The 26,129-nt window shown below is 39.2% G+C and overlaps 1 protein-coding gene and 1 long non-coding RNA gene across 7 annotated transcripts in view; one reads left to right on the forward strand and one right to left on the reverse strand.

The window, feature by feature from the left end:
- The window catches only part of DCLK1 (doublecortin like kinase 1), a 348,909-nt gene that overhangs the window by 211,887 nt on the left and 110,893 nt on the right, over nucleotides 1–26,129 (forward strand). The gene's annotated exons all lie outside the window — the stretch shown is intronic.
- LOC131487161 (uncharacterized) lies at nucleotides 9,306–15,727 on the reverse strand. Its single transcript, XR_009249643.1, has 3 exons — nucleotides 15,567–15,727; nucleotides 14,006–14,084; nucleotides 9,306–9,513 (listed from the first exon to the last, which is right to left on the reverse strand). It is a non-coding gene; the product is annotated as an uncharacterized LOC131487161 (long non-coding RNA).

A 26,129-nucleotide genomic window follows, 5' to 3' on the forward strand; every position in this document is an offset into this window, starting at 1 on the left:
TCTCGTTCAAGAAAATCTGCGCATCTGAATATCTCTCAGCACAAAACTGTTAAGAAAAAAAAACCCACCTTTTTTTGCTAGATCAACTATAGGAGTTGCTGCTTTACATTACGCCCCCACGAATTATTAATTACATTATGCCCCCCGCGAATTATACGACCATAAGAAAAGGCAAACTGAGGGGTTTATTGTCTAACTTAGTTTAGAATTAGCATAATCCATGTTCTCACCATGTTCTTCACTCTGTCCTTCACCCCAAATTTTCTTCTGCCTGATTTGAATAACAAAATGGCCTGACCTGTATGAATGATAAGAAATCTCTTATCTTCTCTCCTGAGAAATGATACATAGTATTAGCTGAGATTTCCTAATTTTTATGCCTTATTCAAAATGTCTTAGATCTTATATACCAATACCTATAATACATCATATTTCCTGTCATAATTTATGTGTTCTGTATTATCTGTCTCCTACTAATTCAGACCTCATCAGGAAAAGAGAAACAAAGCTTATTCTAACCATTATTACTTCCTGAGTTGTATTAGAATGTTAGCACAGTTCTATTTTAAGATCTTAAGCTCAAAAGCTCATTTTTAAGGGTGTGAATCTGTCTAGACTACAATCTCATAGCAGCCCTAGTATGTAGAGGAAAAATTTAATGTTCTTAGAAATGTTATTTTTAAAGTTAAAAGATCATTTAAATAACAATATTAATCTTTAAGTCTGACAACGCCAACCTATAAGTTGGTAATCTCTAAAATTTTGGTTTTAGGCTGTTCTTTTGAAAATTGAAAAAAAAACTCACAAAACTTGTTTTTTTGTAGATATGACATTAAGGGTGATGGTAAGGGTTCCAGACTAGTTCACGAAAGGCTTTTTAACCTACACTGAGCCTGAGTCCTGGTTTCCTCTGAGCTCTGCTGGCCTGCTGGGGGCTGGCAGCAGGGGGGTGGGGAAAAAGCCTTTCTGGTGTCCACAAAACCTCCCTACTACCCTTTGTTGAGGCTTCTGTGGCTTTTCCCTTTGATTATTCTTCAGGCCACTGCCAAATCATTCCTACACCCCAGCCCTGGTTTTGTGACTGTCTTGCTAAAAATTCTTCAATGAGTTCTCAGGGACAACTGAATTGAGAAGGGCCTTCAGAGTCCTGCGTAGTATACTCTCAACACACATTTCTAGACTTTATCAATAGTTTTCTACCTGCAGGTAGCACATGCTGTGTGTTCGTATCCAGCTGGGCCACCTGCAGTTTGCCAGGTATATGTCAGGGCTTTGTAATTTTCCTTGAGTTCTGCCTCTCGCTCATTCCTGTCCTTCAAGATTTAGTGCAAATGCAACATCTGTGATGTCTTTCCAAACCTTCATTCAAGTCAGAAGTAATCATTCTCTTCTTAGAAATCCTTTAACACTTTAAATATATTTCTTATGCATTGCTTTGATTCGGTTTGGTATTTATTCAACAAACAGCACAAGACAAATTCTGTTGTTCCTTGATTTTTAAAAGTGAGTTACTTGAGGGGTGCCTGGCTGGCTCATTCGGTGGAGTGTGTGACTCTTGATCTTGAGGTTGTAAGTTCAAGCCCCCCAGTAGGGGTGGAGATTTAAAAAAAATTGTTTAAAAATAAGTGGGGTATTTGACCAACTAATAAGGTGAAAATTAGAAAACATCTACTTCCTAAATTTACTCCAGTGACTTTGTTTTTCATGAATCCTACTTCCAAAGGTGAAAAAAGGAATTCATGCTGTGTGATTGCAATACTGATTCTGTTCTCCTCTTTGGACCAAGAGGTAATTGGGAAAGGTGGAGAGGTCCTGGAAGCTAGCCATGATGGTGGTTTAGGGAGGAAAAGAAGAACAATGAAACACATTTGTATGTATTTGTTTCAATTTTTAAGTAAAGTATTCTGGGAGAGTTAAACATCATTTACATTGTGCTTAATTCAGTTAGCTAAATGATACCTTGCTGGAATTTGTAATGGGAAATGAACCTTCTGGCTGGGATAGGAATCAGGAAATTCCACCATTGACAGGCAAGAGAATGCATGAGTTTACCTAAGTGGAAAATCCAAAAGTGGCCCTCAGGGTGGATTTGAGCCAGAGGTTTATGAGGTCTCAGGGTTGTGGCTTGAGTTCTTCAAAAAGCTCTTGGCTTTGTTGTCTTGTGTGTGCCATCTTGGACCTCATGAGAATAAGATGGCCACCAAGAGCTTCCAGGGCTCTTGTGTATTCCCAGCTGCTGTGGAGAAAGGCGGAGGAGGGAAGCTTCTCTTTCCCCAAGTATTGAACAAAATTCCTGAGCTTCTCTCTGATTGCACTAAATTATATTACATGTCTAACTCCACAGTGTGCAGGGGGGAAATGATGATTGACTTTGGCTAATCAAGGCCTGCCTCTGGTGCTGGGGGTGGTATCGATCCTTCCTAAACAATACAGACACTAATGTGGAAAACCCTAGGCATCTTGGAGGCCAGGGCTGATGGGGAGACTTTGACTAGCCTGAGGGAAGCATGAGGTCATTGTACCTGTGAATTCCCCAGTAGGAACAGGATGAGGCAGGGAGTAAGCAAGGGGCTCATTTATCTTATTCTTCTCTATGCCAGCCCTTAGTCTGGATGCTGAGGGTGTTGGTTGAACAACATGAGCCAGGTTCCTGCCCTCATGGAACTTACAATCTATTGGGAAAGGAAACAATAAGCAAGCAACAAATTAAGTAAACAAGATAGTTTCAGATTGTCACCCGTGCTATGAAGGAAATGACAGAATGCCATCCAGAGATGAGGGGTGAAGGACTTTAGGAAAGGTGACTAGATTTCAGAAAGAAGAAGAGGGCAGTTTTGCAGTTTGCAGTTTTGCTGAGGGCATTGGCTGGCTTGCTGTCCTACGGAGGCTGCCAGTGCCTGAGCAGAGGTGTCCAGATCAATCTGGAAGGTCACAAAGGGAGCTTCCCCCGACTCAGCTGGGTCTTCACAGGCCCTGCTAACCCAGATCAGCCTTCCTGGCTCTCCCAAGGTTTCCACTTCTTGGTCCAGCCTTTCCTTCTAAAATAGAGAAGGGTGGGGCACCTGGGTGGCTCAGTCAATAAGTAAGAGTCAAGTGTCTGACTCTTGATTTCAGCTCAGGTCGTGATTTCACAGTTCGTGTGTTCGAGCCCCGTGTCCAACTCTGTGCTGACAGTGTGGAGCCTGCTTGGGATTCTCTCTCTCCTTCTTTCTCTGCCCCTACCCCCACCCCATGCGCTCACACACTCTTGCGCTCTCTCTCTCTTTCAAAGTAAATAAATAAACTTAAAAAAATGTAGAAGGGGGGCACCTGGGTGGCTCAGTCGGTTAAGTGTCCGACTTCAGCTCAGGTCATGATCTCGCGGTTCGTGAGTTCAAGCCCCGCGTCGGGCTCTGTGCTGACAGCTCAGAGCCTGGAGCCTACTTCAGATTCCATGTCTCCCTCTCTCTCTCTGACCCTCCCGCATTCATGCTCTGTCTCTCTCTGTCTCAAAAATAAATAAACGTTAAAAAAAATTTTTTTTAAATGTAGAAGGGAAGGAGGTAGATGTCAAAGAGGAGCTGAAATCATAGCCCTCTCCCAGCCAGTATCCCACCACCTCCCCATCTCCTTTGTTTCTTATTACAGCAGCAAGTGCAGTGTTCAATAGAGACCCCTGTTGAACAGGACCTTTAGAAGGGTTTCCTACTAGAAATGCTGCTTATTGACATTTCCTCACTACTGAAAATATCACATGATGTTTTCAGCTGCTTGCAATGCTGTTTCAGTAGTATTTGTTTGAGAATATCCATAGCTTTGCGATGTTATTTGTACCCTCAGCATGTAGACACATAGCTTTAAACTTTTCAAAAATACACGTAATTGAGAACTCTTTCTTGGATTTATATCTAACAATAAATATATAAGACTCTGTTTGATCTTTGCTTCACTGGAATTGAAACTATATGAAGAATTCTAAAGATCAAAATTATATGTATGTATACACACACACACACACACACACACACACACAGAAGAATTGATATCGGTAGGTTCAGTAAATTTGAGGGGTGTTTTGTTGGTTTTATTTTTGGCAAATGGATCACTAGTGGTTTTATGCTTTTGAATAGAAATTATATTGTCTGTGGTTTAGTAGTTTGTTCCAAGACCATATTTGAATTGTTGGTATTTTCTTAGGCCATGTATCAAAGCTTGGCTTTGGAGGGGGTGGGCAGTCTCCACTCTAAAACATTTGTGTGTGAGTGTAGCCTTCAATATTTTTTAGATTGAAAGTGGTTCTGAGAGCACTAACTATAATATCTTGTTTCTTAGAAAATATTAAAAACTCTTTTTCTGACATAGCCATATGGTGCCACATAGAATCATTGTAACTTGATTTTGTAAAGTGACCAAAGCAATCATAAAGTGGATGGAAATGAAATGGGAAGAAACAAGCTAAAGATTAAAAAAAAAAAGACCAAGATGAAACAAATTCTAAATAATAGAAAACACATCTGTTTTAAGGTTAGAAAATTGTTCAAGAAGTTGTATAGAGGTTTCCACAAGCACTATTCCTACCTCCGAGTTATAACCAGACATTTTCCATGGCATTCTAATTTGCTAAGTGTACCTGCCATAATGATGTCAAGTGACATCATGGGGCTGATAGAAGGCTTTGTATTTTTAATCTTATGCTGTAGGACAGCTGATAGAAACAACTTATCAAAACTCCCTTGTGATTAAGCGTTTAAGGTTTAATACTTAATTTAGTTTGCAAAGTTTTACAGAAATTGTTTATAATTCTCATCGAGAATTCTAAGTTGCCAAAGAGACATTTTCTTTTCACTGCTCCCTGCCTCCCATTTAAATGGAACTTGGCACAGAGGAATTCCAATTTTTACTATTTGGTGATTATTTCAATTATAGAAGAATTTTCTTGCCTTACAAAATGATTCACAACTGTGTCTCTTAAGTGAAGACTTTGGAAAGTCCTTATTTCATCTCCCCTAGTAATATTTGGTGTATCTTTTGGACATGTACCTTTAAGATCCACAATTTCCATTGTTTGTGGGACTGAGATCACTCTGAGGCCCTGCCTTTCTTCCCTTCCTCACAGCCTCCTTCAGCTGTGATTGTGACAACTTTTCCCTCATTATGGATTGGACACATCTAAAACCACATGCAATAATAGGACACCAGCTCTGTTACTTCCGGTAATAGTGCCATGGCCCCTTTAGTCTCCAGGCTTACCACCAGTCATTCCTGATGTACATACTTTTTTTTGCCTCTGAATCTATCCCCACAGCTACAAGGTGATAATGGTTTAGCCAACAAAGAATCTCTACCATATCCTCTTCCTTCCCATTGGATAGGTAGCCTGGTGCACTGTAGGATACAGAAAAGTGGGTTCAGGGTAGCTCTCTGAAGCCCTGTCTTCAGAAGGATTCTGAGGCCATATCCAACCTCTTGGTAGAAAATCTATTTGTTGGGGCGACTGGGTGGCTCAGTCAGTTGAGCGCCTGACTTCAGCTCAGGTCATGATCTCACGGTTCGTGGGTTTGAGCCCTGCGTCAGGCTCTGTGCTGACAGCTCAGAGCCTGGAGCCTACTTCAGATTCCATGTCTTCCTTTCTCTCTGCCCCTCCCCTGCTCACACTCTGTCAATCTCTCTCTCAAAAAATAAATAAACATTTTTTAAAAAGTTAAAAAAAAAGAAAACCTATTTGTTTGTTTGGGGCGCCTGTGTGGCTCAGTCGGTTAAGCATCCGACTTCAGTTCAGGTCATGATCTCACGGTTCATGGGTTCTCGTGAGTTCAAGCCCTGCGTCAAGCGTTGTGCTGACAGCTCAGAGCCTGGAGCCTGCTTCGGATTCTGTGTCTCCCTCTCTCTCCACCCTTACCCCACTCACACTTTTCTCTCTCTGTCTCTCTGTCTCTCAAAAATAAATAAACATTAAAAAAGAAGATCAATTTCTTTGGGGGTGCCCGGGTGGCTCAGTTGGTTAAGCATCTGATTCTTGGTCTCAGCTCAGGTCATGATCATGATCAGCTCATGGTTCATGAGATCCAACCCCGCGTAGGTCTCTGCACTGACAGTGTAGAACCTGCTTGGGATTCTCTCTTTCCTTCTTCTCTCTGTCCCTCTCCTGCTCGTGCACACATGCACTCTTTTGTTCTCTCTCTCTCTCTTTCTCTCTCTTTCTCACTCTCTCTCTCTCAAAAATAAATAAACATGAAAAAATTTAAAAAGAAAATCAGTGGTAAAGAAATAGGATCAGCACATATGTCACAAATTTGTTGTAACTAATGAAATACGTAAAGCCTTGGGTTTTGGAGTTAAGGAGATCTGGGTTTCATCCATGGCTCCAAAACTTACCAACCATTTGATCATGGGCAAGTCATTTATCTTCACTGGACTTTAGTTTCTTAATGTTAAGTATAGATCATAGATTAACTTAAAATGAATTGAGTTAAACTGAACTAGTATTTATTAAATATTTCCTGTGCATAAAGCAAATCTAAATTTGTTTTTGATTATTACAAGGAACAAATAACAACTATTACCCTCCAAAGTAAATACAAAATGTAAATGGTTCTATTGTGTTCAGTGTCTTCTGTCAGCCCCCTAACTTAGGCTCTCATTACCTTTCTCTTGAACAGTTAGCTTCCTCACTATTCTCTATGTAAATGCTCCCTCAAAGAAAATTATCCTGTATGATAAAGTGAGGCATCGATCATGCCTCCCTCCAATTCCCAAGCCTTCTGTGGCAGTCATTGTTCCTTTCCTGGCAGTGGTTCTCCCTTGTTTTCTAGTCTCTTATCCACACATCCTCCTTCATGGACACACTGAGCAGCTGGTGGAGCCTGAGGAGAAGGATGTTGGCAGCCTGGTTTGAGGGGCTGGGCTCAGGGGCTAAAAGGAGAAACCTGAGAAGAAGTAGAGTGGGGAGCCAAGAGAAGCTCCACTTTTAACTGCCAATCTGCCAGTCTCTCTTTCTTCTAAAGTTCTGCCTCCTTTCCACCTCCCTGCCACCCCACCTCCACCATCTTGTCTATTCTGTCTTCTCCTACTTATGTCTCCTCTGTTTTATCTTTCAGTTTTCATCTCCCTATTTAAGGTATAATATGGAATTCAAGTATATTTTTATAATCTGCTGTGTTTACTGAATTAATTTTATGTCCTCTGTTCTTAATTTTACAAGCAAGAGAGAACATTTCCTTATTTCTTGTTTCTTTCTCACTCTCTCAACACCTACCTTAAACACACACACACACACACACACACACACACACACACACACACACTTTGTTAGGTTTTTCCTTTTGCTGAGTTTAATTTTTTCCTGTGGCTTGATAATTTTCATCAAAGAAAAAGTTCCCTATGCTTGTTTAAAACAGTGAGTTTGACTAGTGCAATTAAATTATGACCACATTAACAGAATTTTTTATTTGTGTACACCTTTTCACATTCTATAAAGCAGTAGCTCTCAACAGGGAACAGTTTTGCCTTCCAGGGGCATTTGGCAATGATACGGAGACATTTTTGCTTGTCAATACTAGGGGTGGGAGGGAATGCTAGTGGCATTTGCTGGGTCTCTATCAGCATCCGTCCCCCAGCTAGGGATGCTGCTAGCCATCCCACAATGCACACAGCAGCCCCCACAATAAAGAACTATCTGGCCCAAATTATCAATTGCACCAAGGGTGAGAAACCCTATTATAAATTAGGGTAGGCTAGTGTGGTGCTCCTACAGAAAACTTGGGGAATCATTTCTATAAAATGTTTATTTAGTTGGATCTAAAATCTCTTAAAGCTAAAGGACTCATCTTATGCTTTCCCTATCACCACATTTCTTTAGTCATGTATTGTATTACTCAAATTATCTAGGTATTTCCATTGTGGGTATCCAGTGATTCCTTCTTCCAATTCTGGTGACATATATTTCCACAACGTTGTGTTCTAATTAATGAAGAAAAATATTTAATCAATGTATTTAGTACTATTTATTTAAGAACATGTATGATTTTCGAGAAAGCTGAGGGTATTTTTGATGGTTTCTTCATTTCTATCTTTTAAAAATACCTGTTAAATGTTCTTTAGGAATTTGATTTTAAAATTTGCTAGATATTTACTCCAGTATGTCCCTTTATCCCCCTCTCAATACATCTAAGGTATATGCCATGTATAAACAGCCCATCATATAGAATAGCCAGCATATCTTTTACCAGTAGCTTCCTTCTTGTCCTTGTTTATATATGCCATTTTTCTAAAATTATAATTACTTAAAATATTCATTTGATTCCTTCCTTACCTTGTCATTTCTTATAAGCTTCCAAAACTTTAAGTCATGGGCCAATGAGCATACTAGAGGAGTGATAAATTGTGAAGACTGACTATACATTAGCAGAGCTCAATGTTGTAGTTAAAATGTGCACTAGTTAATCCGATGGATAGCTAATGATTTACATATTCATCACTGTGCTGCCTGGTAATTAGGCATGTGGTAAACAGTTCAGAGAAATTACTGTAATTAGTATTCCTTCTACATGTCCAAACTACATTTTTGTAAGGTTTTTTTTTTCCTGCTTGCTTAGTTATTTCCACAGTGTCTATAATCAATGTCAGTGTTGACATTCTCCCTCATATGGAACTGTGTATATTTTCTTTACACTTTAATTGTCTCCTCTCTCTCTCGCTCTCTCTCTTTCACATGCACACGTACATACACACACACACACATACACCCCACACTTTTTTTCATTCACACATACTTACATGAAAGACTAGCATACTCAAGCTTATATTATTATATTATTATCTAGGTCTTGAGAATGTTCAGAATAAGGAAATGTTTCGGAGAGAACACTAGTCACACCTCTTTTTATCATAATTTTGTATAATATGGATGAATTCATCATTTTTGTTTAAGAAAAAAGAAGGCATAACAAATGAAAAAAAAAAAGGCATGAACTGGAACCCAAGGTATACCTCAGTGCCAGTTGTTACATATGTGTGTCTTTCCATAAGTGGGGAATCATTTTCTACCTATGACTTACGGAAGTAAAACATCACGTTCTAAAGCACGAGAACTCAAAGCTGTAACTAGACTGTGGCACACCAACAAAATGGCACCATTGGTCATGCATACCAACCAAGAACTGCCTTGTGCTTACTTTCTCCATTCATGCTTATAATGCAGGCTGGCTGGGTCCAAGGACCCAGAAGGGGTCCCACAGCACCAGCCAAGAGAGTCCTTGGCTTTGTGCAGAATGGAAATCAAAAGCGAGCCTAGAGGAAGCAGAGTTTATTAAAGATGTAGAGAGAGTGTAGGTACAGACAACATCTGGGAGACTCAGAAAGGAAAGGAGATGGAGTCTTGTTTTTGCTTTGGGTCTGGGATTTTTATTGAGGATGGTGGTCTGGTGTATGTGTCCTCTGAGGCATCTAGGAACTGGTCAAAATGAGGAGGGTGCTCAGGTGTCCTCCATAAGTCAGTCACGCCCTGGAGCCCCAGGGTCTTGGTGAGTCATTGGTCTGGAAAACATACATAAAGACCCCACCTAGTTACTCCTCAGATGTTCTCTATTGTGCTAGAAGACTCCAAAGAAATCATTAGGTCTTCGCCTCTTACAAGGAGGACATACATATCCATATGTATGGATACATACTATATGGCATACTGTATATCCATATACCTACTATAAGGCACATGGAAGACAGGGGCGCAAGAATAGAGGTGGCAAAAAAAAATCATAGGATCCCTTCAGTTTCCCTCTGTCACCTGGACATGAATTGACATGAAGTCTCAAAATTATGCCTCATAATTCCTTTTAAACCAACCAGACTGTACTAATTTTTCTCCTTTACTGTTGTTGCAAATATGCTAAAATGGTGAGACTACAGCCAATTTCGATTCTCGTTATTTGTGAACGAGATCTTTGTAGTACAGGAAATGTTTACAGCTAATGTGTCCTCTCACTTATTAGTAAGAGCAAGTTTTTCAGACATTTATTATTTATTTTTATTTTTTTAATGTTTATTTATGTATTTTGGTATTATGGTATTTTGGTATTTTGGTATTGTTTTGGTATTATGTATTTATTATGTATTTATGTATTTTGACAGAGCACCTGGGTGGCTCTGTCACTTAGGCGTCCAACTTCAGCTCAGGTCATAATCTCACGGTGTGTGAGTTCAAGCCCCATGTTGGGCTCTGCACTGATGCTCAGACCACTCTCCCTCTCTCTCTCTGCCCCTCCCCCACTTGTGTTTTCTCTCTCAAAAATAAATAAACAAACATTCAAGGGTCAGAGAGAGAGGGAGAAAAAGAGAGAATCCCAAGCAGGGTCCAGACTCAGCACAGAGCCCAGCTCAGGGCTGCATCTTACAAACCGTGGGATCATAACCTGAGCCATGAGATCATGGCCTGAGCCGAAATCAGGGGTCGGCCGCTTAACTGACTGAGGCACCCAGGCGCCCCAGACATTTCTGTTTACACATATACTCACAAGACTTAATTAAATATCTTCTCAAGGACTTGGGATAATGAGAAATATGTTTCATTTCTTTTGCAAAGCTTTTCCTGGAAAACTAGGCAGGGACCACTATTTAGATGACAGTTGAAGAGGCTGTCAATTGTGGCCTACTTTCCTGGGATAAGACATTTATAGGCATTTTGTAGTTCCAGGAAATAATCTTGTACCTTTAACTGGAACTTATTTAGGCTTTCACAGACATTAACTGTGAGTTCAAGGTTAACCTTTGGAAGCAATAATGGAAGAAAACCAAATTAAAAGAACAAGGTTAACCTAAACAACTATATTTGCCTCATTTTGGTGCCTTGTGCTATTTGGCTTATACATGTTAGATCCAGGTAATCTAATGTTTTCATACATATTTGAAGACCTCTGCTCATGGAGATGGGCCCTCAATTCTGAATGAAGTATAATTATTATAAACAAAACTTAGGAAAAATGAAAATGTTTAAGATATACTAAACTAGTCATCTACATACTTAATGTCAAATACAGTTTTATCAATTATACTCTCCTTTATCAGGTATGTATGTTTTTATAATGTTTCCTGAATCAAGTTCATTGTTGTCCTCAGTTTTGCTTTACTTTTAAGTGAGTGATTTGGGATTTTTATGTTTCACTTACATGGGAGGGGAAGATTTAGCCCACTGTCTACCATCACCACCAATAAAATCCCCCAGCTAACTAATTATAAAAGTTAGGTGACGTGGTACTTTAAAAATGTGTCTATTTCTCATTGCCCTCCTATGTTTAATACCTTTGATAGGAAAAAACAAATTTTTCTCCTAGAATATGTGTTATCATGACTCCGCTTGCCCAGCAGTGTTGCCAAAGTACTCATTGTCCACATTGGTTCATTTATCCCTTTGATATTCATTGAGCTCCTGAAAAGTCATATTCACCTTTTCTCACCATCTAATCTAGCTATTTTAAAAAAAATTTTTTTTAAATGTTTATTTATTTTTGAGAGAGAGAGAGAGAGAGAGAGAGAGAGAGAGAGAGTGAGAGTGAGAGCATGAGCGGGGGAGGGCCGGAGAGAGAGGGAGAGAGAATCCGAAGCAGGCTCCGTGCTGTCAGCCCAATGTGGGGCTCAAACACAAACCATGAGATCATGACCTGAGCTGAAGTTGGAGACAAGTGACTGAGCCACCCAAGGTGCCCCCCAATCTAGCTAGTTTTGCTCACACTTGGTCCCTGCCCTCTATTCCTTCCTGGGTCAAGGCAGTCCTCATTTCTCATGGCATTGGGGGCAGTACCTTGACTGATTTCCTTTCCTCCAGTCTTGTCCTTTTCATGTCTTTCCTTCATTATACCTCCACGGTTCTAAGATGCAAACCTGATCAAGTCACTCTCGTTCTTTAAAATATAGTACTTTAAAAGATCGAGGAGCCTCCTTTCTACCCTTTCCCATCCCCTAAGGATAAGCTTTGTGCTCCTTTAAGGAGTCCTAAAGATCTACATCATCTGGCCTCTGTCTGCCTCTCCACATTCCTCTTCCTTAACTTCGCTGTTCTACTGAATGACTCAGTGATGAATGGCTTTAGTTCTCCCCTCTGGGCTGCCTTAGACTTCCCCTGCCCTTGACTTTGCATTCTATAGCCTGAGGTACATTATCCTCTCTTCACCTAGTTTACCTTTATAGGTTCTTCACATTCTTCATAATTCGCTCAAGTTTGACCTCTTCTGTGAGGCTTCCACCCACACCTAGATGGAATGTGCCGCTCTTCTGAGCTTCCAAGGCCCTAGACACACCTCTGTCTTCTATCCTTGCACCTTTGCCACCTCATGTGTGTAGATTTGTCTTTCCCTCTATTAGAAAAGTTTACCTAAACAAAGGACCACACCCTCTTCATCTTGGCATGCTAGTGCTGAACGCATGAGAGAAGTAAGAGAATGTCTCTGAGGAACTTTACTAGATTCCCTGATAAGAACATTACTGTTGGGATGCCTGGATGGCTCAGTCGGGTGAATGTCCGACTCTTGATTTTGGCTCAGGTCATGATCCCAGGGTCGTGGGATTGGGCCCCTCCCACACTCAGCATGGAGACTCCTCAATATTCTTTCTCTCTCCCTCTGCCCCTCTCTCCCCCCACTCTATCTCTCTAAAAATAAATACTTTTTTTTAACAAAAGAAGAACATTGTTTTCTATATACTTTCAAAGGAAATAGATCATCTTCACTTGTTTTTCTTTTAAGTTCTAATAGCATATTAAAACTGTTTCTTTTACTTTTACTTTTCTTTGTTGTTGCTGCGTACAGTTTAACCAAAGTCTCTCAGAGACCTGTGTGTTCTAGAAGCAGATTTCATCAATTTTCTACCCTATTTCAAAATAGATATTTAAAGTATTTCTTTTCCTTGGGGGCATATATATGTTTCACATCTCCTTTCTGAAGTTTTTCTGAATGATGATGTCAAAGTAATGCACAAGAATGTTTGGAAGTAGTGGAATGTGGTTACTTAAGTTATGGAGGAGAAAACGAATACTTTTTCTTAAGAGAGCTTTAGATTAGTGTGAACTAGAAAAAAAAACATTCATGAGAAGGTCAAGCAACCACTGACAGCAATCTATAATCTTAATAGTGCTTTGGGATTAAGTGTCTTTTGTGGTATTTGTAGAATTTAAAAAAAATATGTGTTGGTAGTAGTAGATGTAATAGTCCTCTTTTTTTTAATTAAAAACTGATTTTTTTTTTACTTTCACTGAAAAATATTATGCTAAAAATGGGTTAACCTTCAGTTTTATATAGGGTCGGCAATCCCTGATTCTTTGGTATACTATAGGAATACCAAGTTACAAAGACCACTGTAAAATTATTATATTTTCTCATAATATAGGTGCTTCCTTATATTCCTCTATAAAATCTTGACATAAAATAATTCACAGAAATAGCTAACCACATGCTATAAATGTGAAGATGTGAATAACCATCTCTGATATCATTTACGGAAGACGGCCTATCTAAAGAAAGTAGGAATAAGGGTAGTGTGTACCTTGATTATTTAGAGGGCCTGAGGTACTTTAAAATAGATGCAGCTTAGAAAAATACACCCATGTGGTAACTTAAAGGGGCCTGATCTAAAACTAAATACTGTCCCCACAAGCCGTGAACTCATCTAACCACAATTGGTCTTCCATTGTTATATTTATGAAAGTATATTAAGGATAATTCTGAATGACCAAAACGTATTTAAAAATCCACCTAAAGAATTTTCATCTTGGGGCGCCTGGGTGGCTCAGTCGGTTGAGCGGCCGACTTCGGCTCAGGTCATGATCTCACGGTCCGTGAGTTTGAGCCCCGCGTCAGGCTCTGTGCTGACAGCTCAGAGCCTGGAGCCTGTTTCAGATTCTGTGTCTCCCTCTCTCTGACCCTCCCCTGTTCATGCTCTGTCTCTCCCTGTCTCAAAAATAAATAAAACGTTAAAAAAAAAAAAAGAATTTTCATCTGAAGTTGTTTTCTTTCCTGTCAGAACAATATGCATTCAAAGATACCTGAATGTGATTGACTTTTTAGTCATGCTCCAGTTTGGAACCACCTTTTCTGCTGGTCATCCTTGCAGGATCTACATACCTGAAAATGAAGGTGTTTGTTTGGTAGAGTTTGGAGATGGAGCATTGCTGACATCTGAGCCCTTGACCATCTGCTCTCCATTGTCCCCTCTGTTCCTCATGCCTGCCTCTGTCACTGGCAGGCTTAGGAACCAGGACGAATCACAAAGGAAGGATGGAAGAATGGACCACAGAGCTTTACACCACCTTATTTTCTGAAGTGTTTTTAATGTTTATTTAATTTTGAGAGAAAGAGAGAGAGAGAGAGCAGGGGAGGGGTAGAGAGAGATGGAGACACAGAATCCGAAGCAGGCGCCAGGCTCTGAACTGTCAGCACAGAGCCCAGCACAGAGCTCGAACCCACAAACTGTGAGATCATGAAGTTAGATGCTTAAGTGACTAAGCCACCAGGCACCCTTAGACAACCTTATTTTCAAGCTCCCTGCCCTCCCCTGAGCACTTTCTAGTGCAGTCACTTTGAACTTCCCAACACTTTCCTGTGCATTTTGGTGCCTCTGTGCTTTTCCTCATGCTGCTTCCTGTTTTTCTTGAGGAAGCTCTTATTCCTACTTTTAGACCCAGCTCTAAGATCACAATGTATGGCAGAGGCAGTGCTCCATGCACACTAGCTTTCTTCTCCCCTTGCTCCCAGGCTGGAGGAGCCCCTCCCCTCTCTGCTAGAAAAGCCCTTCCTCCCAGTGCAGGACCCTGGGGCTTTCACATCACAGTGCACCAAGTTCAAGTTCTGGCTCAGATGTGTGTGGCTGTGAAGCCCTGGCTCCTTTGCCAGGCAAAATCTTAATTTCGTCTATACAATCGAGTCATGCTTAGTTCAATACCAAATCACAGCGCTGAATGAAATCATGCATATAAAGGAATTAGCCTAGTGCCTGGCACAGAGCAAGCACTCAGTGAATGGAGATTATTAATGACTTTGTCAAAGTTTATAATGAATCCACCCTTCTATAAGGAGAGGGACAGGGTTTTGTTCTTCTTTGACTATCTACAGTGTCCGGCACATAGACACTTGAGAAGTGTTTACCAAGTGGATGAATTAGTGGATAAGTTCAGAGTGGTGGTTGTGAATGAGCAGCAAGAATATTTCATCTTTCTGGACAAGCTGCCTGCTCCCTTTGCCTCTTTTCCCTTTGTCTGCTGGAGGTTCTGTGGCCCCTTGGTAGTTTGGACCCCGAAAGAAATGACCAAGATAGAGTAGATGTCCTTGTTTTGAGTCTCATTTGTTCCTTCAGCATTTATTAAACAAACACTATTGAGCTTCTTCTATGTGTCCAGGCACAGCTTTCCATCTGAAAGCCAAGTTCCACTTCACACTGCTGAAAAGGAATCCATTTGGTCTTGTGCGTTGTTACATACATAGCTGTCCAGGCACAATCATGTTTTAGCATATTTCAAGTATGCCTCTTTCTCCCTCTGCGATATCAGAGGCTTCCTATTTATCTTTCTAGCCAAGAAAAATGTCTGCGAATCATCCAAGGCTACTTACCTTGTGCCAGAATCTCGAAATGAACAGCTAAAGGTCCTGAGAAGTTTAGCAAGAAGGGCTACCGGACAGGTAGTGGAACAGGGAAATGAGATGTAGTCAAAGCAAAAACCTGCTTGTGTTAGTGAGATAGTTGACTGTCCCTTTATCATAGGAAAGCACCTTTATATGGCCAGGATGGACTAAAGCTCTTCATGGACAATGAACTCCATGAGGTCACAAACCGTATCTTGGACACTTTCTGAGACCCTCCAGAATAATTGATAAAATTTAATTGTTTGATCACTTCCTATTGGAAACTAACTGACATCTATCTGACTATCATTTCCTATGTATAATGCCTCTCTCAACTGTGTTAGTAAATGGGATCAAAAAACTTGACAATATTGCCCAATTGTGTGAATTAAGGATGATTCCACTGGATTAAATTAATTTTAGAGGTTTTTGCTCATTGCTGACTCATTTCAGATTTGTGCCAAGAGAGAAAGGCAATTTACCTTGATTTTGACTCATACTCTTGGAGTCAAGATATAATGATTAAGGTAAGAGTCATCAAAAGCTATTGGAAATAATGCGATAATGGCTATAGTTTTATTCTTTGTATTGCATTTTAATGAAAGATCCTAAAGAAAAAATATCTAAAAAGCAAAAAAAGTCTACCACTGAATAATCAGTGCAGGAATTTAAAGTGAGAGACTCTTCAAGAAATAGTGATTGTGTAACCTGCTATGTCACATTCCCTTCAATAAGATGAGGGCACATTTGAGCATAAAAGTCCTTAATGATGTCACAGCTGGTACTAGCCAAGATAAGTCTCCTTGTATCATCCAAGACTATTTACCTTCTGCTAAAATCCAGTGTAGCATGGTATGTTATAGAGTATCTGCATTGAAATAAATTGGCATAATCCCAGGGATCAGAAGAATAACAGAAGCGTGGAAGAGAAGGTTGGAAAGTCCCCCTCCATCTTACCCCAACCAAGAGAATCTGAGAAGGGAAGAAGACAGAAGAGAATAAACAGAGAAGGGAGTCTCCAAAGATGAGCCCACTGAAAACCTCCTTCCTAATGAAACTCTTTCCTAGTGGGTGCGGAAGATGCTATGGGCAATGTGGTGACAAATCACAGTAATTTATTTTGCACACAGCTGTACTCAAAACATACAACAATTTATGTCTTTATAGCATCTTATTGAGATATGATTCACTCACTGCACAACTCACCTACTTAAAGTATACAATTCACCGGTTTTTAATATATTCATAGCATTGTGCAAGCATCACCACAATCAAGTTTAGAAGTTTTTCATCACCCCAGAAATAAACCCATACCCGTTAGCAGTCCCACAGTTCATTGTTATTCAGACAGAAGGGGAAAAATCCTCTATTTATAAACCTGGATTTATATAATTTTGTTTTATGAAAGTAATGTTATAATTGGGATAAAGCAACTATGACTTGTTCTCTTACAAGGAAATGGTAACTTGAAAATTATGTACATAATCTAGTTTATTTTTTGTAAACATTTTTATGATTTTTAAAAAAAATATATAAAATTCTACATTTTATACTAATTTTTTGAGACAGAACTCTACAGTCTATCAGAGTCATTATTGGTCATTTCCAGAACCTTTAATGTCACCCATCTAATGAGAACATTCCTTGAACACACTTTGTGACCTTTTGTTTAAATATCGTATTGAATAGTTCCCTGATAATAATTAATTCCCAGAACACTTACAAGGCAAGTTTGGCTAATCAGAATGCAAAACAATTAATTCTGTATGGCAAAACATTATGCAAATTTCAAGCTAGGAAACAAATACTATTTGTAAAACGTGTCTTATAAAGGACTACATTTTGGTTTTTTTTGTTTGTTTGTTTGTTTTTTTAAACTGAAGCTTTTTTTTTTTTTCAACTTTTTTTTTTTATTTTTTATTTTTGAGACAGAGAGAGACAGAGCATGAATGGGGGAGGGGCAGAGAGAGAGGGAGACACAGAATCGGAAACAGGCTCCAGGCTCGGAGCCATCAGCCCAGAGCCTGACGCGGGGCTCAAACTCACGGACCGCGAGATCGTGACCTGGCTGAAGTTGGACGCTTAACCGACTGCGCCACCCAGGCGCCCCTAAAGGACTACATTTTGTAACATACAAAGAATATGTGCTGATCAATAAAGAAAAGGACAAACGACAGAAAAATGGATGGATACGAACAGTCAGTTCATACAAGAGAAAGCCCAACTGCCACGGGGAAAGTTTTCAATTTGTTCAATTCAAGAAGTAGTAAAAAATGTAAATTAACACAACAGTGAAATCCCATTTTTACTCAACAGGTAAACAATGTGGTGTTGTTTTTTTTTTTTTTTTCTTCCTGCCAAGTTTGTTTCCTGAAAGCAGGAAGAAACTCACTCACATACAAAGTTGATGAGAATGTGGATAGTGCCAAGCAACACTAATTTATAAAAATTTTAAAAGCGCATCTGTCTTATTACTAAAGTATATATATAAAGTTTATTGTAGGTTGTAACCACAGAAATCTTGAGAGGGGTGCCTGGGTGGCTCAGTCAGTTAAGCATCTGGCTTCAGCTCAGGTCATGATCTTGTGGTTTGTGAGTTCAAGCCCCGCGTCGGGCTCTGTGCTGACAGCTCAGAGCCTGGAGCCTGCTTCCGATTCTGTGTCTTCCTCTCTCTTTGTCCCTCTCCTGCTTGCACTCTGTCTCCCTCTCTCAAAAATAAATAAACATCAAAAAAAAATTTAAATGGCCAACTAATCTTTGACAAAGCAGGAAAGAATATCCAATGGAAAAAAGACAGTCTCTTTAACAAATGGTGCTGGGAGAACTGGACAGCAACATGCAGAAGATTGAAACTAGACCACTTTCTCACACCATTCACAAAAATAAACTCAAAATAGATAAAGGACCTGAATGTGAGACAGGAAACCATCAAAACCCTAGAGGAGAAAGCAGGAAAAAACCTCTCTGACCTCAGCCGTAGCAATTTCTTACTTGACACATCCCCAAAGGCAAGGGAATTAAAAGCAAAAATGAACTCCTGGGACCTTATGAAGATAAAAAGCTTCTGCACAGCAAAGGAAACAACCAACAAAACTAAAAGGCAACCAATGGAATGGGAAAAGATATTTGCAAATGACATATCGGACAAAGGGCTAGTATCCAAAATCTATAAAGAGCTCACCAAACTCCACACCCAAAAAACAAATAACCCAGTGAAGAAATGGGCAGAAAACGTGAATAGACACTTCTCTAAAGAAGACATCCGGATGACCAACAGGCACATGAAGAGATGCTCAACGTTGCTCCTCATCAGGGAAATACAAATCAAAACCACACTCAGATATCATCTCACGCCAGTCAGAGTGGCCAAAATGAACAAATCAGAAGACTATAGATGCTGGAGAGGATGTGGAGAAATGGGAACCCTCTTGCACTGTTGGTGGGAATGCAAATTGGTGCAGCCGCTCTGGAAAGAAGTGTGGAGGTTCCTCAGAAAATTAAAAATAGACCTACCCTATGACCCAGCAATAGCACTGCTAGGAATTTACCCAAGGGATACAGGAGTACTGATGCATAGGGGCACTTGTACCCCAATGTTTATAGCAGCACTCTCAACAATAGCCAAATTATGGAAAGAGCCTAAATGTCCATCAACTGATGAATGGATCAAGAAATTGTGATTTATATACACAATGGAGTACTACGTGGCAATGAGAAAGAACGAAATATGGCCCTTTGTAGCAACATGGATGGAACTGGAGAGTGTGATGCTAAGTGAAATAAGCCATACAGAGAAAGACAGATACCATATGTTTTCACTCTTATGTGGATCCTGAGAAACTTAACAGAAACCCATGGGGGAGGGGAAGGAAAAAAAAAAAAAAGACGTTAGAGTGGAAGAGAGCCAAAGCATAAGAGACTCTTAAAAACTGAGAACAAACTGAGGGTTGATGGGGGTGGGAGGGAGGGGAGGGTGGGTGATGGGTATTGAGGAGGGCACCTTTTGGAATGAGCACTGGGTGTTGTATGGAAACCAATTTGACAATAAACTTCATATATTGAAAAAAAAAAGAAAATTTAAAAAAAAATTTTTTAATCTTGAAAAAAAAGCAAAAGCTAAAAACAGAGTTCTGGCTAAATAATTAAGATATATCCATTTAATGTAATAGTACATTGTCACTAATAAAAATTAGGTCAACCTCAATGGAAAGTTGTTCAATATGTATTGTGAAGTGGGGGGAAAAATCATGATATCAAAATTATATATTCAATTGCATTTTAATACAAAGGAACACACACACATTTACTTTCACATATGTATCTTTGTGTGTGTTTATACATGCACTGATATTTTATGACAGTCTCCCAAGAAATTATCAGTGATTATCTTCTTGGTGCTGAACTAAGAGGGGAAATGGGGAAGAGACATTTTTTACTTTATCTTTTCTTTACTGTTTGCATTCATTCTAAGAAATCTACATTTTAGAGCATTTTTACGTTTCAAAATCAATGCTCATATAGTACAGAAAATTGAAAATGTAGAAAAACGCGTTTATAAAATGCAATCCTTTTACCTAGCAGAAAAAAAAGTGTTAAAATCTGTTTAGAAATATCCTTATGCAACATTTATTTGCATACACATGCACACTATGCTCTTGTTTTATATTCCACTTTTTTTACCCATAAACGTTTTTCATGAAACACTATTTTATAGTACATTCCAAATAAATGTGTCCTTATTAATTGTATGGCGGTGATAGCCTGTTTGTGCAGTTTCTCTTAATTTCCCTTCATAAATAGAAATAAAAAGGTTTGGGACAAAATAGCAATCAAGGTGGGAAGAGATTTGTAGAAATAAAAATATTATAGGTGAGGATTGGACAATGACTCTGAGAATCAAAAGCCAAATTCCTTCTTAAAAAATAACACGTATGGGGTGTCTGGGTATCTCAGTCAGTGAAGTGTCCAACTCTTAGTTTCAGCTCAGGTCATGACCCCACATTTTGTGAGTTCAAGCCTGCTTGGGATTCTCTCTCTCTCTCTCTCTCTCTCTCTCTCTCTCTCTCTCTCTCTCTCTCTCTCCATGCCCCTCCCCTGCTCCTGCCCTCTCTCTCTCTCAAAATAAATAAATAAACAAACATTAAAAAAAGTAACATGTATCAACAAATCTTTGTGGTGGGAGAAAAGATGAAGGAATGAATCAGAATCACAAAATGTCTTATACTATATTCGTAACAAGATTAACAAAAAGTAATTTAAACAATTAAAAGAAAAATGAAAAAAAAATCAGTAAATCTTCAGCTGTATCCAAACAAAGAAAGAGGAACAAGTCTAGCTTATAAACTTAAAAATGTTTGTCAATGGGGCACCATTGTTAAGCATCTGACTCTTGGTTTTGGCTCAGGTCATGATCTCACAGTTCATGGATTTGAGCCCCGGGTTGGCCTCTGTGCTGACAGTGCGGAGCCTGCTTGGGATTCTCTCTGTCCCTCTCTCTCTCTCTGCCCCTCCCCTGCTCTCTCTTCCTCTTTCTCAAAATAAATAAATAAACTTAAAAAATAAATAAATAAAAATAAAAGTGGTTGCCAGGGAAGGACATGGAAAATTCTGGTGTTACCCAGCATGGCATAGCTATGCCCAACTCCTAATTTGAGATTTATCACTTTCTTTTGACTTTTTTGCACTGTTTGGACTTTTACAATGGGTGCATGTCATCTCTATAAAAATAATAAATCCACTTAAAACATTTTGATACATTATTTTCAAATAACAAGGGGAAATTATGCATTTAATATTTATATTTGGCATGTATGGACATGCTTTTCTCCCTAAGTGGGGCCAATATACATCACTTAAAATCCTATAGTTGCTAGGAGACCATCATGTTCAATATTGTCTCTCTCAGCCTAAATGATATTTTAGGTGTCTTTAATTTTTGTCAGGTACATGATGTGCCAGGAAGGTTGAGGAGAACAGGTTTTTTAAAACAATTATTTAAATATATTCCTGCTAATATTTTCAGAAAGGAAAAAAAAATCCTCTCTGTGAAATCGAATGTCTTTAAATATGACTTGACACTCTTTTTTTGTTTGTTTGTTTGTTTTGGAAATAAAGGGCCAAATTCACCATAAAAATTTTTTAAAGTTTAAATTCAACAGTTTAAATTTAAATTTAAAAGTTAAAATTTAAAGTTAAAATGTAAATTTAAAAGTTTAAAGTTAAAATACCAGTTTATCTTATTCAGTATTTCAGTTTATTGGGTAAATATTTGAAGATAAGTCCATCCACATAAAGAAGTTATCTACAGAAGTCATTTAGTGAGTTACTTTACTAGAGGTAACTACCTTGAAGATTGCAGTAATGACTCATTTGTTTGATGGCTGAGGGCCAAATGCAAATAGAATATCATCTGATTTCAGACACCTTCCCCACAAGTCAAAGATAATGTCTCCCTTCTAACCAGACCCTTTTCACTGGAAGACCACAATCCCTCCAAAATCTTATAGACTGTCATATTAGAGGCTGTCTTCCTATGACTACAATATTTATTAGCCTTGAAATACTATAACTGAGGGACTTACATAAGTACTGCACAGGGAATTCATTTCAAGCCACATTTGACCCCTTGTTTTAAAGGTGATCTTCAAATAGCTTTAAGGGAAATAAATCAAATTTTCAACCCATAGTCTGCTTTCTCCTAATAAGAAAAGAAAAGAGGCTTTAAATGTTTCTAACCTTTTCTTTTCTGCACTTTGGAACAGAAGATTAATCACATCTAGCCAGAGATGTAATTTAATGTCTGTCATTTGGAATAGAAGGGAAAATAGATAAATGGCTCATGAATAGAGTGCTTTAAAATTAAACTGTACAACCAAAGATTTTATTAGGCAGTTGGTGGGGAGGATGCCTCTCATTAAAAAGAAAGTCAAGTAACAAGGAAACATGAGAAACGATATAATAAATATTACATTTTTTGGCCAAAGCGACAGAAGGAAATCTCAAGTTTTCAGAGTAAGAGGTGGAGGATTGCCCATAAGAATGAACTCACCCTTAAAATGTTTCCATGTCATCGCATGAATGTGAAATAATTTGGAAAGAAAACATTGTTTGGAAGTTTGTCTGATCCAGGAAAACTTTGTCGTTCATAACTTAACATTCCCATATATGCCTGGGCATACTTTCCTGCAAAGTTTCTGTTTGTATTGGTATAACTCTATCCTTAACAACAACAACAACAACAACAACAAACTAACTATAAGGCAGAAGTGATTACATCATGCTCATCAGATCAGTTCCTAGATAATAGTATGCCTTGGGTTTTCATGGAGTAAGAAACTGGAAATTTTGTTTTAAAAATTATATCCATGGCTGCCCTTCCCAAATTTCCATTTCCTTATTCTTCCCTACACACAGCATCCTTTGTGATCTGTGAGCAGCCCAGATCATGCAGCCAGAAATCCACTGATCAGCATAATGGGTCGCAAAAATGATGGCAAATACCTTGTCTGCTTGCACACCCATTTCTTTCTTTTTTTTTTTAAGTTTATTTATTTATTTTGAAAGAGAGAGCTATGTGAGTGGGGGAGGGGCAGAGAGCGAGGGAGAGAGGGAGAATCCTAAGCAGGCTCTGCACTGCCAGTGTGGAGCCCAACATGGGGCTTGAACCCATGAACTGTGAGATCATGACCTGAGCCAAAATCAAGAATAAGATGCTCAACCGACTGAGCCCCCCAGGTGCCCCGACTTGCACACCGTTTCAGCTGAAACTTGAAGACCCATCTGAGCTGCTAAAAGTGTAGATCTGGCAACAGCTGGAAATTCACCAGGAATGCCCAATTCACATTGGTTCAGCCATTTTCAGGTGTTCACCTCACTGCCTTGTCCGTTCAAACAGGTCACCTGTGTCTCTTGGACAACCTGTGATTTTCCCTCAAGACTTTAAGATGTCACATCATTAGCTGCGTGTGACAAGTGTGTTACCTAAGAGATTGCTGATAGAATAGCAGGGTTTATCTACTTGAGGCAAACTCTCATTTTTTCAACAATATAAGCAACTCAGAAACATGTCTTCTTTCTGGTTGTATTGCAAGGTAATGTTCGGGGAGTTGCCATCCAGCTAAAAACACAGTTGTTTTCTCAGCATGGATTCAAGTGGGGGGTGACCCTGGAGAAGTGTGGAATGTATAATTGATCCGAGGAAGTAGTATCTAGAAATTTAACTCTGATGTACATTAAGCCTGTGAAATTTTGTCTCTGGGCTTACATTTTTTTAAATCCTATTTAATCTTTAGAAGAAATAACCTGACTTGCTGTTTTCCCTGGAGCAGTGGAACAGTCAGGAAAGCTAAGACTATAAAAGCGGTCCTAATGTGGGTGTTGTCTGGTTCATGTACTGAGTTATTTTAAAAAGGAAAGAATGTATTTCATCCCTGTTTCCTGGGTTCTTTCATGCTGCTGTCTTCAAAGAGTACCCTAGAAACCCATAGGCATAACTGATTCACAGAAAACTAATTTATATGCAGCACTTAATTTAATTTTTCCAGTGGATCTTCCTGGTGACACTCTTCAGAGCACTTTTAGAAAAGAGGCATTGCTTGTGTGGCACCAGTGGGGGATTCTTACTAAGACCTTTTTTTTTTCTTCAGGGTAGGTACTTCCGTGATACTCCAAGAAGTCACCAATTCTAAAGCCTGCTCATAGTTAGAACAAAAGCTAGACCATTGTGGAAAAACATGATTGGCTGCCATACTTTTATGTTTCTCCTTGGAAGGAAATGGAAGCTTCCTTAAGAACCTGTTCAGCCTTTATTATCCGACAGCTCTCCCTACATCTAGGGAACTTCTGCTACCATTTTAATTCCCTCCTTTAGGTGGTACTATTATTTTAGGTACAGAACACTTTATACTATCTCCATAATAATTATTTATGATGGAAAAAACAGTCACAAAATGTTTTCAAAGTTTTACTTCTTCAGACTATAGAATAATTACTCTATCATTACTTTTGCATTCTAAAGATCTATTTTAATTTATATTATGGGGTCACCAAGCCAGCAGCAGAATTATGTATTAAAAAATATGAATTTAGGTGTGCCTGGGTGGCCCAGTCAGTTGAGTGTCCAAGTCTTGATTTTGGCTCGGGTCACGATCTCATGGTTGTGAGATTGAGCCCCGCATCGGGCTGCATGCTAAGCATGGAGCCTGCTTAAGATTCTTTTTCTTTCTCTGCCCTTCTCCCCCACTCTTGTGCGCGCGCTCTCTCTCTCTCTCTCAAAATAAAAAATTAAGAAAAAACATATAAATTTGAAGGTTTCAGGTAGGGTATGGCTAATTCAATTCCTGATTTTTTGTGCTCTGCCAAACATACACATTTGTGTTACCTGTTTCTTCCCTAAAGTAGCTGAGTTTCATCAACCCTTGTGATTTTTCCTATTCCTTGAAGGCAAAACCTCTAAATTAAATGCTATCCCAATGATACTTTGCTCAGAAGTAGATTTTCATCACTATTCTTGAATACCACTCAATCCCTTTATAACCATGTAACTTCAGCTTGTCATTTATCATGACCTTCTGATTATTTTCTTCTACACCAGGGTTGGGATGTTTATTCCTGGTCCTACAGTCAGGGGGTATTTTTCCCCTTGGTTTTCCTATTGAATTTTTATTTTTCCCTCTTTGAGATGACTGTGCAGGCTCAAAGATGATTTTGGTTGGAGAATTATCTTCTCAAGTCTTGTCTTTACCTCAAGACACAAAAGCAATGACCCCCAAAACTCATTCACTCAATGTGGAATCAGGTTTGGATGTCCTTTCTCAGGATGAGTCTCTAATGATTTCTCTTCAAATGCAGATACCCCTTCCTGATGGACAATCTCTATTCTCAATCAGGCTTGATGTCCATTTTACATAACATCTAGATGAGGGTAGGTGACTTTCTGGAAACTTCCTTTGTATGTAAGTCCCTCCCCCCACCAAGAACCTGGTCCTTCTGCTCTAACTGATCAAGTGATAAGCTAGATAGGACAGACTCCCCTTGCACAGTTCCCTTCTTAACTGTACCATGGATATTTTTCTTGAGCTGTGTACCTTCCAGTAAAGCAGTTCTAAACCTCTCTAGTTATAAGAACCACCCAGGATACCTATTAAAAATATAAATTCCCAGACCCATTGCATCAAAACATCTGGGGAAGGGATTTGGGAAGTTTAATGTTTACCAATAACTTTCAAGTTATTTTTATCATTAGGGAAGTCAAGAAACACTACCGTAAAGTATTGCTCTCAGTAAGGTGTTAGGCTCTGTCTGTTATTTAATCCTTTCTGTGGTTACTAACTCCTATTTATTACCATCTATGGCTCTGTGTCTTAAGTTATTCCTTGGGTGTTAGAATCACAATCAGCTGAGGCGCTTGGTCAAGATATAGATGCCTGGCCAGTGAGATTGGAATCTCTGGAGACGGGCCCAGGAACCTGTTGTTTTTTCACATGCTTCCTTACTCAAGTCAGAGCCACTGATTGAAGGGTGCCCCTCCACAGCTCCAGAGCAGTTCTTCTT

The sequence above is a fragment of the Neofelis nebulosa genome, chromosome 1 (genome assembly GCF_028018385.1).
Source record: "Neofelis nebulosa isolate mNeoNeb1 chromosome 1, mNeoNeb1.pri, whole genome shotgun sequence".
Classification (NCBI taxonomy): domain Eukaryota; kingdom Metazoa; phylum Chordata; class Mammalia; order Carnivora; family Felidae; genus Neofelis; species Neofelis nebulosa.